Source organism: Lycorma delicatula, chromosome 1 (assembly GCF_047948215.1).
Source record: "Lycorma delicatula isolate Av1 chromosome 1, ASM4794821v1, whole genome shotgun sequence".
NCBI classification, from domain to species: domain Eukaryota; kingdom Metazoa; phylum Arthropoda; class Insecta; order Hemiptera; family Fulgoridae; genus Lycorma; species Lycorma delicatula.
In genome coordinates, this window is record NC_134455.1 from 190,491,718 (window position 1) to 190,505,777 (window position 14,060).

The 14,060-nt window shown below is 28.6% G+C and overlaps 1 protein-coding gene across 1 annotated transcript in view; it reads left to right on the forward strand.

Annotated features, from left to right (window-relative positions):
* Nucleotides 1–9,373, forward strand: part of LOC142326427 (MTOR-associated protein MEAK7) — a 104,070-nt gene extending 94,697 nt beyond the window's left edge. The window contains exon 9 of the mRNA XM_075368923.1: nucleotides 1,130–9,373. The gene's annotated coding sequence lies outside the window, so the exon portion shown is untranslated. The remainder of the gene's footprint in view (nucleotides 1–1,129) is intronic.
* Nucleotides 9,374–14,060: the final 4,687 nt, after the last annotated feature.

Sequence of the window (14,060 nt, forward strand, 5' to 3'; positions counted from 1 at the left end):
CCGAATAGCACAAGCGAAACGAGTCTTCAGTAAGAAATATAATTTGTTTACATCAAAAATTAATTTAAACGTCAGGAAAAGATTTTTGAAAGTATATATTTGGAGTGTTGCTTTATATGGAAGTGAAACTTGGACGATCGTAGTACCTTAGAAGAAAAGATTAGAAGCTTTTAAAATGTGGTGCTACAGGAGAATGTTAAAAATCAGATGGGTGGTTAAAGTGACAAATGGAGATTTGTTGCAGCAAACTGATGAAAAAAGAAGCATTTGGAAAAATATAGTTAAAAGAAGACTTATAGACCACATATTAAGACATCCTGGAATAGTCGCTTTAATATTGGAGTGACAGGTAGAAGGAAAAAATTGTGCAGGCAATGTTTGGAATATGTAAAACAAATTGTTAGGGATGTAGGATGTAGGGGCTTTACTGAAATGAAATGACTAGCACTAGATAGGGAATCTTGGAGAGCTGCATCAAATCAGTCAAATGACTGAAGACAAAAAACAATGTGAGTGTGTGTGTGTGTGTGTGTGTGTGTGTGTGAAATATTATATAGGAATTAACTCAAAATATGTCACATATATATATATATATATATATATATAGTGAAGAAAATTGGGATGCTTTGATTTGATTAAATAGTGATTGGAAAAGCGATTAAATATTACTAAAAGTAAAGGCCTTGGAAAGAGCTTGAAATTCTTGCAGTAGAGATGAAAAGGATAGTGGAAGAGATATATTCTTTGAATAATGAAAATAAGCAGAAAATTAAAAGTTAACTGTTCTGGTCGGGAAGTGTGATCAGTTTATCCATACAATCACAATTTAAAGTTAAAGTTCTTGTGATCACCTACATTTTGCTTATAGTCTGAGCTGGTTGAAAGAATTCCCTGCCTGCAATCAGAAACGACAACAATGTTAAAATATTAAAAAGTAAATTGATATTTAAACAATTTATTAGTGTAAAATACCAACTTTGCTATTTATTACTTTGTTGGATATAATTTAATTTATACATTGCATTCACAGTTATGTGTTTAATTTTAACCTATGTTATATTCTGTTAATTTTATATACATTTCAAATTTGTATTTTTAAATTAATTTTGAAATTCTGTTTATTTTTCAGATTTTCTGCTCAAAATATGGCATTTATTGTCTATCATTAAAGTGTAGAAATGCACATTAGGTTTGTAGTTTGCCTTAACGTTCAACAGTTATATATTATTTTTTTATTGCATATATAATTGTATGTTTTAACTTAATTCCAAAAATAGTTTTAAAATTAATCATTTTTTATTTCTACAAATAACAGTTGTGATTGATGATTTGTTTATGAGTTAATTATATTTTAACAATAAAGTAATAATTTATTTGTAAATGTGTTTTATATTACACTTTAGTTTTCATTCTAGTCATTATTGTATTTTAAAAATAAGTAATGATTATTTATTTTAATTTTTCTGCAACAGAGTCCTGTATAAAACATTTTTAAGGTTTTTAAAGCATCACTGCAGTATTGTTCTATATAAGTTATAACAGATCTTCTTTCATGAAAAGATTAAAAATACTGAGAAATGGTATATTTCAAAAGTGGCCTTTTTAAGTTATTATATCAAATATCTGTCTATTACAAAATAATTAAAAACCTTTCTCTTTCTGTTTTATAGCTTGCCATTCATTTCTGAAAAAGTTTTATTTTAGTTTTTTGGGTATTAAGATTCTCATGGCCATAGTAATGTTATTTGCCCACCAGACTGGTCTAGTGGTAAACTCATCATCGCAAATCGCTTGTTTAATAGCCGATTTTTGAAGTCGAAGAAGGTTCGGAAGTTCAAATCCTAATAAAAGGTAGTTGCTTTTACATGGACTTGAACACTAGACAGTGGAAACCAGTGTGCGTTGGTGGTTAGAGTTCATTTAATTAACCACATATCTCAGGAATGGTCGGCCTGAATCTGTACAAGACTATTCCTCATTTACAAATCATTGGGCCTTGGGAGGGTTGCTTATTGTTTACTAGTTGAACAGATTGCAATATACACACAAGGAATATATAATAAAAATAGTAATGTTATTTAATTATTTATAACTTTTCTCTGTAAATTACTTCAATTTTACAACTGCGAGATATATAATTTAAACAAAAATTTATTTTTTAATATAACTGGAAAAAATCTGTATCATAAACACACAATGATCCTGCATTTTGTGTGTATGATGTGTGTGATTCTATTTCATATTTGATAACATTGTAATACATCAACATTTATTACCATTTTTCCTTGTTTTTAAATACTCGCATTACCATATAATTGTCTATTTTATTATTTTGTAATTTTCAACTTCATTATCTTCCACTTGAATTATTTTAAATGTGTTTAAATCTTATTTACTAATATTTCAAGATAATACTAGTAGAGTTACTTTATTACTGAAATTTACTAACAAAATATATTTACAATGAACTCAGAATTTACAACGAATTTACTCTTAAGTTGTACATTTTAGTAATTATTACTGCTTTACAAATTTGTGAACACAGCAAAATGTAATACTAATCCTTTTTTTATTGTTTGAGGTAACTAGAAATATGAAAGTTTTTTTGTTTAATAATTGGACAGAATTTAGAAGATGCATACACTAGTTACTTACATTATCTTTTACTACTCACTTAAATATCATGTAGCATGTGCACATGCGAATGTAAGTGTATTTATGTTTTTATAATTATTTTTCATTAGGGTTTTAATGTTTATGCAAATTTTTATTTTCTTGTAGATTTTCACAAATTGTTTTCTCTTGTAACTGAAATCTTCATCTAAAACTGATGTAATGTATATTTACTTATGTAAATATACATTTATAATTGCCTTATTAATTATTAAATATTTTTGTACTTATTATAAAAAAAAAGTGTATAGCTACAATTTGATTATCTGGTGCTGTGCAAAATAGTTTACTAATTTTTTATAATAATGTGAAAGAAAAATCATATAGTTTGTCATGCTTAGAACAGGTCCAGAGAAGTGAAAATTATTGAAATTGACTAATAAAATAATATAGTGTTTTTATAAAATTTGTTAAATTCTTTAAAAAAATTGAAAAAATCATAATAAAAATAACAAAACTTAGATTAGGAGTAAGAATAGGTACTATTTGTTTTTTATTTTTTATTTTCACCTGATGTTATAAAATATTTTGTGAAAAATTTAATTTTCTTTCGCCTTAAATATTCCTTTTTTTATTTAGTTTATCTATTTAGTATATCTATCATTTTATTTTTATTGCACTTTTCTTGATTCATTTCAGCTGGGTTTGCAACTATCTTTTCCCATTTAATATTACTCTTTATGTTTCTTTTTTAAAAATGGATTATTTTTAAATTTTTTAATGAAATTCTAATGTATGAAACAATCAATTCATTTGTTCTGTTCATTTGTAAGTATTTTTTTATAATAACTTAAGAATTTTGTTGCATGCTGTTTTTGTTATTGTATGTACTTTTCTTTTCAAAATGAATGTATAATAATGGGAATTTTAAAGTTATTACGAAAAGATAAATTAGTTTGTATTCTTACTTTATTTTATTTTTGTTGTAAATTAAATGGTATTTATTCTGTTTTGTTCTTGACAATTTCTGAACTCAGTAATTTATAATGTGTGTACTGCTATTCTAAAGTGACTTAGTTAATTGGATTTAAAAAAAAAATTAAATGTTTAGGATAGATTTTTAAATATTTATTTTTTAAAAATCAAATATTTGTGCCAAAATTAAGATTATGATATATGTTTTATATTGTCACTTGATGTATTTTTATGTTAACTTTGTAGTATAATTTTTTATTGACTATATAAAATAATTTGACACCTATCATCTTATTTAAATTAAGTCTATTAATTTATTTAAAAATTTTAATATATATGGTCTTTCTGTCTTGTTTTTATTTTATATAACTAACATTAACTAAAATTTTTGGGCTGATTTCTGCAATGCAGATTAATATTCTATAAACTTAATTGATTTGTAATAAATTGTTTGAGATTTTTCTAGTCACCTTATACTGTAGTATTGATGAAATAGACATAATGGGTATCTTAAAGTATGGAGAAATGACTACTTATTTTGAGGAGATATAAAATGATTGTTTCAAACAAAATACATTCATTGTAATGAATAAAAAAAGTGTTTAAAAAGATGTTTGATATTTTTTCCCAGCTTGTTAGTTAATTTTTTTTTTCTTGAATTTTTACGGGCATCGACTACTAAAGTCATTAGCCCTCGTCACGTTCTTAGAAAGAAATTAGTATCACCATCAGGATCGTCAGAAATTAGTATCACCATCAGGATCGTCATATGTAAGGGTGTAAAGGGCCCTTACATTTTATTTAAAAGTACAATCTACACAGAAATATTAATCAACAACAAGACAAAACAACAGTTATGGTGTGTAAAGGGCCCCGTTATTAAAATTTGAGATAAGGTTCTCAAAAGACCATGAAATTAAAAATACAAGATATCAATACCATTTCCTTCTTCTACGTGTCTCGTTTATAGTTTGTTTAAGCACCCTCGGGGCGACCAGGACCGCTGTTGAGCAGAATATCATCGCGCCAGGGCGCCGTGGCAGTTGACTCCTCCTTATAAATAAATAGGCTACAGGCATGCACCACGCACACCCATACCCTCACGCCCTCAATCCACCCTTGAGGGTCCCCTATGACATCATCGGAACACCCCGACTCACTGCTCTTGAATGCAGACAAACCCGGGTGGCCTAGTCAAGAGGGCTACCTCCCGTCAACATGTGCCACACTTCGAGAATTCCACATTTAAATGAAACAACCTCTTAGAGATTCTTTAACACAGCTTTAACATTTTTCACTTTTATAGACTTCTAAGAAGTCCACTGGCGTGTAAAAATGCAACTATCTTTTCTTCATTTCCATTATCCAGATCAGCAGTAATATCATTTCTAAGACGGAACCTCTTTCTGAGGTCCCCATATATGGTACATTCTTCTATTAGATGCTTGACTGTCAGTATTTTATTACAAACACCACACATTGGTCTCTCTTCGCCGGTTAACAAATAGGAATTTGTTAACCGGCATTTATTATTTAAGTGGCAAAGAATTTTTATGACCTCCCTTTTAAATAAAATTTAATGGGAAATTAAGTTATGAAGGCCAGCTTTAAGTATCTCATTCTGATAAGAAGTTACAGTTTATTGAAGTTTAAAAATATAATCAAAAATTCTTTCCTAGAGTATTAGTTTTAATTATGTAAATAGAAGTGAAGGAAGTAATGGATGAGTTTTAAATAGATTATATGATTGAAGAAACTTTTTACTTTTTTATCTAGGTATTTCTGAAATTTTGTCCAAAGGTGGTTTCAAGGATTGACTGACTAATCTTCCTAAAGAAATTCAGATGAAAAATAGTAATTGTTATATTTTAATAAAAAAAAAAAAAATTTGAATTTATTATGAAAATAAAATATTTTATTAACTTTTACTTATAAACATATAATATAAATTCTACAACGCTTTGTTTTGTCTATGTTTTGTTTGTCAATGTTTTGTCTACATTTAATGAAAAATTCTGTAATTTTATTTCACAATTCATTTAGGCTTGAAGGTTTGTTTTGTAAATGTTGCTTTCTGTGTAACACTCTGAAGAAATAATCCAGGGATTCTAAACCTGATCAAACCAGCTGTTCAAACCTACTTTTGAGGGATAACCTCGTTAAAAAATTTTCAATTCAACAAACTGAGGAGTTGCACTAGCATCAAGTTGAAATAGTATTATTTTGTTTTTTGTTGCAAGCAAAATTAGATTTTATAATGTTGAGATGTGAGTAACAGGTTACTCACACTTATTAAGTTTCCTGCTTTTAGAAAATTCCCTACTATTTTTGAATTTTTCAAGCCATCTTAAACATTTATTTTTTGTAGAAGCTGAGTACGGCTATACAGTTAGGATTTTCTACAACCATATATGTTGTATTAGTTTTCAGTTCCATTTAGGTAAAAGGCCGCTTCATCAGAAAAATTATACCAATGTTTTCGCTCATCTGATAAACTATAATTACAGATCAGCCTTATACGAGGTGTGGCTATTAAATAACAAGACTAGTTCTGCTACACAATAACTGCACATGTGCCAAATTCATATGACCGACATCTGTGTAGCATGAAGCCTTCTCTTTTGATTGTTACCACTCCATTTCTGTATACATATTAGTCTGGTCATAGTCTTTGTTTGGATAATGTATTTTTTTGTTTTGCCGATAAAATGATAAGTGTTTTAGTAGAGCAAAGAATTGTCGTGAAATTTTATATGAAACTTGGAAAACTGCTACTGAAACTATTTTTTATTAAAAAAAGTATATGCCAATGAATGTTTATCATGTGCACGGGTTTTTGAGTGGTTTAAGCTTTTACAAGATGGCTGAGAAGACCCTGAAGATGATGTTCGCTTGGGTCTCCCTTCCACATCAAAATCGGATAAAAATATTGAAAAAATTGGTAATCTGATCATCGGTTAACTATTCTTGTCTTTATTCAAAGTCCTTGCTCAGTTTCATGAAAAAATAAGAACCATCCACCTTATTCGCCTGATGTGGAGTCATGTGACTTTTATCTGTTCCCCAAGGTCAGGTCTGCATTAAAAGGAACAAGATTTCAGACCATTGAAGCTGTGAAAGAAAAAGCAGCATTCTTGATAAAAGAGCTCGCAAAAGAAGCCTGCCAGCACTGTTTCAAAAAATAGGAAATTCTTATGGAGCGTTGTAGAAATAGAGGAGGGGTATATATTGAAGGGGATAGTAATGAAATATGTATAAATTTAAAATAAAATATTTTACAATATTAGTTTCGTTAGTTAATGGCCACTATAATTTTGGCAAAATATCATAATTATGGCAAACTACTAAATAAAAATCATCTTCTGTCACTTCTTGCTTTATATGAACGTTATACTATTTCTGTTAATTTTGCAATAACAGCAATTGTTTGCAATTAGCATTAAAAACAACAGACTTTATTATTTTATTAAAATTATTTTATTTATAACAGTATGCAACAGTAGTTAAATTATTTTTCAAAATCCAGTGGATTGTTCCTCCTAGATGAAAGAAGTTATTGTTATTAGCCTTCACCAGTAAATCTCAAAATGTTTTGTCAATAATTAATTAAACTACCTCACCTGGTAATTAAAAAAAAATCTAAATTAATATTATAGAACAAACTATTTTTTATCATTTTTCTACTTCAACTGTGTAATTCGCAAGATGAAAGGATATTCAAAATTGGCTTTCTTCACTAAATTTCTTGTTAAATTTTATTTCATAAATAACTTTTTATTTTAAAAAAGAATATATTATATTTTATAGACATTATGGCATATAATTTCTATCATATTTTTAAGTATTTTTTTTAAATTCATTACAAGAATTTATGTTGTTTGAAGTATTAGTATTTGAAACTAAAAATATTTAACAATTTCCAGCCATTTGAGAGCCAGTATGTATAAATCTCATTTATTTTCACATAATATCTTGCATTTATATCAACTTATATAATCTAAATTGTAAAACAGTCTATATATACACTCAAATTATGCACATTTAACATTTACCTTATTATACCACATAATCAGCTAATATTAAGCTATTATATATAATTTTTGAGTTTGTCAAATTTACTTAAATCTTTCTTGTCACTACTGATAAGAAATAAAAATTTAAGTGTTTATATATAAACATCGATGTTTATAATGATGATGTAAACATTGATACAGTGGTTTAGTAATAAACTAAATCATGATTAAATTTTTTTTCATGCATGTAACACACACAATATATATATATATATATATTTTTTTTTTTTTTTTTTTTTTTCATGTATTTTATTATACTCAAAATTATTTTAAGATATTATTTAGTTTTACTTAATTGCATACTGTTCTTTTGGTAACTGTATTTTTGTTTTAAGAAATGTAATTGATACATTTGCCATTTGAAATTCTAGATTTTTGTGAAGCTTATATAAATTTCAGATTTATATTTTTATTAGGATATTGTTATTATTAATTTTGTTCCTCACCAGTGTTAGCATTTATTCTTAATTTTCAGTTAAGTTTTGAATGTATTTTTAGAACATTTTTCTATTATAAGTTTAAAAAATCTACCAATTACTGTTGTTATCTAGTAAATAAAATTAATAATTACCTACTATTAATACAAAATATTATCTGTTCCATAACCTTACTAATAATTTTTACTTTTACTTAAACAGTGTTATGCAAGTTACATAAATGACTACATAGCATTACATTGTGTTGATACAATCTAATGAATATGGATAACTTATATTGTACATTTTCTTGTCATTTCAAACTGAAATATATGTCTTTTTAAAGTCTTTTTTAAACAATTATCCACCATAACACATTTATTACTTTTCAATGAAATAGCAATATTTTTTAACTTAAATCACAAAACTTTAATTGTATTTAGTATTATTTTAATCATGTCTATATTTATTAAAAATAACTTTGATAAGAACAAAGTATAGTAAAATCTATTTTGAGAGAAGCCTGAATAAAAAGTATTTCCTCTTTATCGATTTATTTTACCCATTATGTAGAAATTTTCTTTTTCAGCATATCTGAGTTTTCTATTGTCAGAGGTGCCAATCTTCAAACTAACAAACTTTTCAGTAGAATTGAAGAACTGCTACTGAATTGAGTAGCAGTTCTATGATCCCCCATAAGGTGCTTGTTTATTTCTTAATTACATGTGTAACTTTCTCTTAAAATGTTTTAGCTTAAAACAATCTCCATAACATTACTGTGTATGGTATTCATGGATTATAAGTCCGTAATGCATTGTTCTCATCTGTTTAAAAACTTAAGTTTGGCAATTATGTATTATTCTGAGCAAAGATATTTGAGCTTAATTAAACTGTCTAATTTTTCAATAATCAGCTCTTTTAATTTTCTTATCTATCTTCTCCTTTTTAGTTTATTTAGATGACTTATATTCTGCTGATGTTGCTAAATTTATTCAACCAGATTTTTATTAAAAATCTGGGATGTTATACTTTAATATTTATCATTTATAATAGTACCAAGTTTTATTTAATTCTGTAGTATTAGTAAAGGTAACAGAATCTTCCTTATTTCTGCTACCACACACACATATATCTATTTATTTATTTATACAAAATAATGTAGAATGTTAAAATAAAATGATAGTAATAATTATTATTTATGAAATAATATGAAGGTATAATTAGTTTGACTTATCATTTACCAGTTATTCTCTGATGCTGCAGGATGCTAACCAGTAAAAAGTAATCCTGAATGAACTTAGATTGTCTTTAATTTTTAATCTTTTTCAACCTTTCTCTTTACACCTTCCTCTGCTGGGATTTAATCAATCCTTTTCATATCAAATATGAGGGGGTGCTAAAACGTTCCTGCCTTTGCCTAGAAAGAATAGAACCAGAAATATGAAATTATCCATTTATTCGATATATTCTCCACTGAGACTGATACACTTTTTACATCATTGTTGCAGCTTTTCTAGTCTGTGCAAATAAACATTCTGTGATTGAGCATGAAACCAGCCTTCAGCAGCCTCTTTGACATCTTAAATATCCTCAAAACAAATACCCTTCAGGTGTTTCTTCAAGTTTGGAAACAAATAATAGTCTGAAGGGGCTAGGCTAGTGCGTAAGGAGGATGATTGACCAATTGGAAGCTCAGGGTCATCAGTTTGGCAACCACAACGTTGGATATGTGAGCAGGTGCACTGTCATGCAACGGAAGTACCCTTTGGCCAACTTCTCTTGACATTTCTTCTTAATTCCCTCCTTCAACTGGTCCAGCAGGTTAGCATAATATTTTCCAGTTGTACTAGATCCCTTAGATAAATAGTCCACCAACAGAATGCCGTCTTAGTCCCAGAAAACAGACACCATCACGTTTTTGGCCAATTTCAAAGCGCAGAACTTCTTCAGCTGCAGGGAACCACTATGGCACCATTCTTTTGACTGTTCCTGGTTTCAGGTTCATAAATGTGAAGCCAAGTTTCATCTTCTGTCACTAACCAAGCCAAAATCGCCTATGGAGCTTCAAAATGGCACAAAACAGCTTTGGATGTCTCAACTTCCACAGATCACATTTCAGACCCACTTCGCTGAAAGCTTGCGCATATCTAGGATTGTGGTAATAATTAAACCAACACACTCCCTGGAGTTGTCCAGTATCTGGGCTATCTTTTTGGCGGATATTCGCTGGTCCTCAAGAATGAGCTCATGGACAGCATTGCATGATGCAGTGTCAATTGCGATTTGAAGGCACCCACTGCAGGGCTCATCTTCAACAATGAAATGGCCAGTCCTGAAATGAGATATCCAAGTTTTCAGTGCTATAGGAAGCACACTTCTCTCCGAGTGTTTGTTGTGAAAACTCAGTGTGAATGTCTTTTGCTGACTTTCCCTAGAGAAACAAAAACTTCATGACAACCAGTAACAACACTGATGAGAAACTTACTTGAGCCTCTGCCATCTCGGCTTTCAACTGCAACAGAAAAGATTGTATGAATCCTAAACACCTGATATTTGCACTGTTACATACTAAGATTTCAAACTTTCAAATGAGCCCAAAGCTGTTTTTCTATATTTCATTTCAACCACAAGATTTCAAAGCCAGGAACTTTTCAGCACCTCCTCATATCCCACAATTAGCTTTTCCGTTCTGAAATCTTAAGCTTTTTTTTAAATTTGTTTCATGATATCAGGATTTGGTTAATGTTGGTAATCAAGAGTGGTCAGCTGAATTCGGCAGTAAATTGAAATTGTAATTTTAACTGGCTGTTTAGCCTGTGAGGCAGTAAAATTACAGTTTAAAAAATGTCTGTTTTAAGAATAAAAATAGGAAAACACACTTCATTTTATTTTCTTTGTGTTGATGACTTGGGAGTCTAATATATAAAGAGTAAAAGAAATTTAAGTATTTTGTGATAAATAAATTAAAAAAAATTGGCAGTTATGATTCTAGTTTTGGCTTCCACTGTTATAAAACTATGATTTCATTTTACATGACCATCAAATAAAGATATATATTCATCTTCCATCAACATCTGAAAATAAAATACTACAAGCAAGATGGGTACTACATTTGCTCACAATAAATCAAAAATGTCATCATGAGGCTACTTTTATGAATTGTTTGAATATAATCCAAATGAAATTCTGATTAATTCAATGACTGCTAATAAAAAATGGATTCATTACACATCAGAAATGAAATAAAAGTTGAATCAAGAGTAGAAGCTGGTAAATTTGCTCCAAAGAATAAAAAATTGTAGCATCAGCTGGATAGGTTATGACAACTGTTTGAGGATGCAGTAACCGCAAATTATTAATTAAATTGAAAAAGAGAAACTTATTGATTGAATGATGTAGTCAAGGGAAAAACAAATACATTTTACAAAAAACTGATGTAGACACCACATGAATTCCTTACACGCCTATTAAATTATATATATATATATATATATATATATATATATATACATTTTTTTTTAAAATAAAAAGTACATAAAATTTTATTTCATATTTTTTTTTTTTTTTTTTTAATTGTAATTTTTTTACAACTGGAGGTTAATAAATTAATACTTTTAACTTTAAAAAAAGGAGATGAAATCAGATTCGAACTGATGTGCCTTCCCCTTGTAAGATCCAAATATTTCATTAATTAAAATTTTATTTGGTTGTAACTCTGGAACCTATATATTCTTGAAAAGCTCCAAAATTGAAAAAGTCTTGAAAAAGTCCAAAATATAAATGTTTTGGGATTTTTTGGTCTAGTCTATTGCAATCAAAAGGGAAGGTACACAACTAGATGTTACAACAGTCCTAAATCCAAAATTACAACATCCTATGGTTAATCGTTTTTGAGTTATGCGAGATACAAATGTCACGCTGAAACTAGTCAGACTGGATTCAGCGATGGTCAGATGTATATTTCCGTTGAAATCTGAAAACCAAAATTTTTTGCGATCACAATACTTTCTTTACTTTGCACAAGGAAATAAAAAGGGCTTTTTCATCATTACAGTGCAGCTTATACAGCAGTAATTGTACTAGCAAATTTAGATGAATTACATTAAAAAAAATTGTTCCTGTATGAACTACAGTCACCAAATTTAGGAAGGTGTGGATTTTTCTCATTTTAAAATATGAAAAAATGGTTTGCAAAAATATTTGTATCAAACAATGAAGTAATGTACAAAAAAATGCATATTTTGGTGGTTTTGACAAATCTTTTTTTTCATCAGAAAGCTTCATAATGCTGATATAATTGTATCGAGTTTTTTTATTTAATAAAAAAAAAAAAAAAAATTATTTCTAATCCTGAAAATTGGTATTTGTCTCCAGTAATTGCACTTGGAGTGGAAGTCTGTTAATAAAATTTTACATTTTGAAATTCAGGAATTCCTTCAGGCACTATAATATCTCCAGTAGGCCATATTTCTTAGATTTGGGAGTTCTGTTAGTGTGAAATATCTTGGGTTTAGCATTGTATAATAGCAATGAGTGCTAAAACTATTACCTATAAATCAGCTGGTAAAATTAGCATAATGCTGGATAAAAGTGCAGTCAAAAAATGGGCTCTGAAGTAATAACAGAAATTTCATTCCTTTACAAGATCTTAATAAATTGCTTTTTAAATTGAATCAGAAAAATCTTAGGAAGATTATTAGTTCTTAACTAAGTTTAGTGTTTTTAGAAATGCTAAACAATAGATCTTGAGATCATTAACCAAGAGTAATCCAAGACTGTTTTGACAGACTCCTGGAAAAGTGAGAAACTACTTAATAAAAAGTTATAGCATGAGCTAGATAGGTTGTGACAACTGTTCTTTGAGAAGTATTAAGCTTAATTTTAATATATATATATATATATTTTAATATGCAGTGTTGCTGATTGTATGATGTCAACTCTTGTACTATATGTAACACAAAAATAAATTAAATTTGTTTGAATAAATTCAATTTTCATTAACTTACACTTTTTCCCAAGCCGATACTTTAGTAATTGTTACTAATTAAGACCAAATGAATAAATTCAATTAACATATTTTTGTACTTCATACAAGGAAGTATTGTAACCAAGAAAAATTTCGGTTTTCAGATTTCAATGGAAATATCCATTTTGATCATCCCTGAATCCATTTTGATTAGGTTCTGTGTGACATCTGTATGTATCTCGCATAACTCAAAAAAGATTAGTCGTAGGACGTTGAAATTTTGTTTTTAGGACTGTTGTAACATCTAGTTGTGCACCTCCCCTTTTGATTGCAATTGACTGGACCAAAAGTATCCAAAGAAAGCCCAATTGGTTCAAATCTGACTTCATTTCCTTTTTTCTTTTAACTTTTTATTTAATTTAAATATATTGATTTATTAATAATTATTAACCTCTGATTGAAAAAAATCAGAAGTTATTAGTGAAATAAAATTTTATGTACTTTTCATTTTAATTCAATAATTTTTACAGAGATTAATAATTATCAATAAATCAATATATTTAAATTAAAAATAAATTTATGTATATGAAGTAGGATTCAAACCAATGTGTGCATGGTTACGGATCCGACATGTTCTCATTTATATCACATGACTACTTGAGCGGCGTGAAACAAAATTAATATATAAACTAATATAATGTGCTGATACAGACAGCTCAAAAAAATGTGGTACATTGTAGTGTTCACCACAATGCAATTGTGTACTGTCCACTTTATTAAAAAATTGGAGGATCATATCTCACTTTCGAATGAATTTTGTGTAAATGAAGTGCATTCTGACCCTGTAGAGAAAGACACCCTCCGTTCCGAGCCCTTATGGGCTTTGCCGGAGGTCATCTTTGAAACCTCGGCTTTTGACATATTTCTGTCTGCATCGGCCAGGATGCCATCAGTGCGAATCCCAAAAACAAAAACACATCTCACCAAGTCTTAAGCAAGACTGAAAGATGTAACTAA